The sequence below is a fragment of the Punica granatum genome, chromosome 8 (assembly GCF_007655135.1).
Source record: "Punica granatum isolate Tunisia-2019 chromosome 8, ASM765513v2, whole genome shotgun sequence".
Lineage (NCBI taxonomy): Eukaryota > Viridiplantae > Streptophyta > Magnoliopsida > Myrtales > Lythraceae > Punica > Punica granatum.
The window spans coordinates 13,061,879-13,066,190 of NC_045134.1; the positions used below are offsets into that span (position 1 = coordinate 13,061,879).

A 4,312-nucleotide genomic window follows, 5' to 3' on the forward strand; every position below is an offset into this window, starting at 1 on the left:
TCAAAAAGGTATTGGGATCAAATGAAATATTATTGCACTAAGGATAAATTACAATAGTAACGTATAAAAAAAATATGAGATACTTAATATAGAAGAATTAGCAAGAATTATATAGTGAAAATTCTATGTGTAATACAAATAGATATGGTATAATTATATCTATGAAGCATGAATTAATATTTTAATCTTTATAAAATTAATTATATCTTTTACATATGTATAATTTTCTCCTTTATATATAGATACTATTTAATCACTATGTTTAATATTTCATATAAATTTTTTATACTTTTCTTATCATATCATCTTATTAAATTTCTCATTTTTTTCTCCACGTCTATATGTTTATTAAACTAAGAAAATTTCGAATTTAAAGTGTTATATCAATTTTAAAATAAGCCTTGTATTAATAATTTGTTAATATTTTATACTTTTCAATATCATTTCTCGCACTTTTATTATATGAAATATTATTGGTAGAGAAATTTTTTGAAAAGCCACGATGTTGCGCGGGCCCCTTTCCTAGTAACAATGAATTTGGAAATTTTTCATGCATTTTCATAGTCGGCAAAGAAAATTTATCATTATCCATAATGGCAAAGAAAGTTTACATAAACCTGAGTAAAGAACAAATTTAGCTTCACGGCAAGGTGGTGCCTACTGTATTGTAGGGATTAAAAAAATAGGAATCCTTTATTAAATATTTACCATTTTCATTTCATTATATTAGGTTCACGGATTTCTCTTATAACCGAAAAAATACAGGAACCCTTTGTGGCCAAGATAATACGATGTCCGAGCAAAAATTAACCTCACGTGATAGGCCATGGCTTGATCAAGAAAATAAAAGAAAAGGTACAAAAACTTAATGCTTTGTTTTCACTCCATTCCAACTATAAATAATTATAGTTATTTAATGTTGTAATGATTATGTTGTTAAATTAGTGGAAAAAGTGAGAAAAAATAATGGATAGTTGAGAGAAAGTAATAATTGCGTTATTGAATTGTGGAAAAAATAATATATAGTTGAGAGAATTTAGTATTAAAAATTAAATTAAATTAAATAATAATTAAGATAAAAAAGTTAACGGAAAAAAAGTAATAATTGTGTCGTTGAATTGAAAATAAGTACAGTTAAAGTGAAATAAAGTTAAAAAAAACATTCGCAAAACAAGGCCAGCTTTTGAAAAAAAAAATTCTAATGAAATTAGCTTCCGTCAATACGCAATCATGACCTAGAACAGCAAAACGGCTCGCCTAATTCTCTCTCAAAGCTATCTCAACAGCAAAGCAGCTCGCCTCCCATTGCCCTGCCGGCGCATCCAGCTCCGGCTGGGCGCGTCAGGCGGCCCCCCCTTCCTTCTGACCTTTTCACTTCCCCCTTCCTTCCTCGCCTCTTGGATTGATGGAGGCTCGTTGTCGACGCCGTCCCCCACTAAACCATCTAAGGTCCGAAGACAGTGTCGCTTCCGATGGTCTGCTGCCATGCTAAGAGCTGAGCACAGCGTCGACTCTGACCTCCAGCAGCTGGCGTAAGTCTCCTCCTCGCCGCCCTCTCCACCCTCTCCTTGCCGACCTAAACAGTGCTGAACAGCCCAGTTTCCAACCAAATCGAGCATCGATCGGGGCTCCTCCCACTCCTCAGCACTCGGAGAACTCAGATCCGGGAACGGGAACTTCTATCAGATTCTGGTCGGGTAAGCTTCTACTGGGTGCGGGTCGAAAAAATCTGTATGGGTTCGGATCGGGTACACTATTACTAGGTTCGGGTTGGGTAAAGTTCTACGAATTGGTTCGAAAGATGCACGGCCAGTTCGCAATGAAGATGGTGATGACGGCGTCTCGATGGTTGTAGGGACCTCCCCCTCCTCCTCACAGTCTCCATTAGGCGGGTGTGGCGGTAGCTTCCCCTCCCCATCGGGGGTCGCGCTTGATCCGTCTTTGGCGACTCAGACCCTGTGGGGGCGCCCCAGCTTCTTTCGGTATCGACCTGCTGTAGTGGCTTCAAACGTTGCAGCAGACACCACAGGGCCAGAAATGATGTCGGCACAGCAGAGACGACTTCCTCCATCCACTCTCTGCCCAATTGGCTCTACTCCTCCCCTCCAATGGCAGTTTCTTCTCTGCAGCTTCCGCCATCCCTCATGATAGTATCCCCGCCTTTCACATCAAAGGATTAAAACACTGGTCTGCTTAATCTTACTACCCGCTTGCAAAAATCATCCTTTCGTGGCTTTGCTTTTTTTTTTTTTGTTGATTTGTGGCAGGTCACCTCTCCAAATATAGTCTATGGATTGAACCGATCAAAATAACCTTGCTTATTTTGTTTAATTATCTAAATAGATAATCGCTGGTTTGACCGGGAAATGAGGTTGTTTTGATTTGACTATCTAGGAATTGGACTGTTTAAGAATATTGTGATTTGCGAAGGCTTCCTGCGTCGGGTATCGGTTTAAAACTCTTCTTGACCCTGCTCTTCTATTTCCTCACAATAGTAGCCTCTATATGGATTGCATTTGGCTCCGCTTCTCGGTATTCACTAAGATCCACATAAAGTTAGTTGCAAGAGGTTGGGAACAGACATACAACAACTGGAAGAATTTCTTCAATTGTATCTGTATTTATTGAATATGCTTTTGTCACATTGTATTCTTTCTTTGCAGTGATCCCGACAGATATTATGTGTTTTTCTATCATTATAATCCTTTTTTTGAACATTTTATAATGTACTCATTTTTATCATCAATGGACATTTATTAATTTGTGAGCCAAAAAATGAATTCATTAAAAGTGAATCTTGATACTGATAGTGGGAAAATCTTTATAGATCCTTGGCTATTGGAGATTCTTCTCAAATTCTCCGCAATCCCTAAACTAATCATGAACAAAGGTAATTTGTCAAAGATCCAACCTTTATTATCCAATAAGAGTTGATTTTTCGACATTTATTTTTCGATTAAGATCTTGGATTCGGGTCTAAATGAAGAAAACTCATGTCGAGAGAGTTTATATTTTAGTGGTATAAATCGATTTAAATTGAATTAGTTTGGACTTATTAAACTTCTGAATATCAAAAAACATATCGAAAAGATTGAAATTTTTATCACTAGTGGGTTGTCGAAAAGATTACTACTACTCTTTTTTTTTTTTCGGTGCAAAAGGGAGCTAAAAGCCCGGTACAATGAAAAGAAATTAAGTTACACAAAGGCGGGGTAAGGAGGCCCCATATAGATATCTTAGTAGGAATAAATGAATTCCTGGTAGTGGGACGGCATGAAGATGAGAGCCCAAGGGATTGTGTAAACTCCACCGAGCCATCCAGTCTGCGCACATGTTGCATTCCCTGTAGGTGTGACTGACCTTCACTTGCCAGTCTCACGAGAGGAACTCCCGAATTCCTTTGATGAGCGGGTCAAGCTGTAAGTTTGGCATGGTCGGGCTTTGAATGAGTCGCACGACAACCTTCGAGTCAAGTTTCAAGATGATCCTTCGTAACCCGAGATCCCAAACGTATTGCAGCCCCTCCAGTACACCCTAAAGCTCCGCTACTGTGGACGATGCATAGTCGATATTCCGCACGTAACCGCCCAGACAAAGTCCGTCTGCATCACGAACAATCCCTCCGGCACCAGACAGCCCTGGATTTCCCCTCAAGGCGCCATCGGTATTTAATTTGGCCCACTTGGGAGGAGGACGCTGCCACCCGATACACTTCTAGCATTTTTGTAGCTTTGTAGACCCCCGTCCACGGTCACTCGTCGCCTTCCAACTCCTACCACCCTCGATATGGCTTGGCATTCATCAGACGGTTGCACAAAGCCTTCCTCGAATAAATCCTTGTTCCGCCAATTCCATAGCAACCAACATGCTATTCCGAATGTCGCTGCCCAGTGATCATCACTACTTGACATATTGCATTCGAGCCATCATTGCAACGGCATGACGAAAAAATCAAGTTGGCAGCTTTGCGGGACAATTCTCCGCCAAACCGCCTGCACCCTCGAACAATCCCGGAATGCGTGTAAGGTCGTCTCTTGTCCACAGGAGCATCCATCGCAGAGGGTTGAGCTAGTTAGGTGGCGACGTGCCCGATGCTCGTTAGTTAGAAGGCGCGCATGGGCAACTAACCATAGGAAGGTTCGTACCCGCTGTGGTCCCCTCCAACTCCAAATCGATTTCCACACACGGTCTTCCTCAGCCCAGCCAGCCTGTGCGAGAAAGCAGTATGCTGTCTTGACAGAGAAATTACCGGTGGGTTCAAATGTCCAATAAAGGGAGTCTTCACCTTGATCCCTTGCTGGAGGTCGGTGCG

General features: G+C 40.8%; 1 long non-coding RNA gene across 1 annotated transcript; it reads left to right on the forward strand.

The window, feature by feature from the left end:
• Positions 1–1,206: 1,206 nt before the first annotated feature.
• Positions 1,207–2,699, forward strand: LOC116189390. The gene is made up of 2 exons (XR_004152392.1): positions 1,207–1,697; positions 1,856–2,699. It is a non-coding gene; the product is annotated as an uncharacterized LOC116189390 (long non-coding RNA).
• The last annotated feature ends 1,613 nt before the right edge of the window (positions 2,700–4,312 follow it).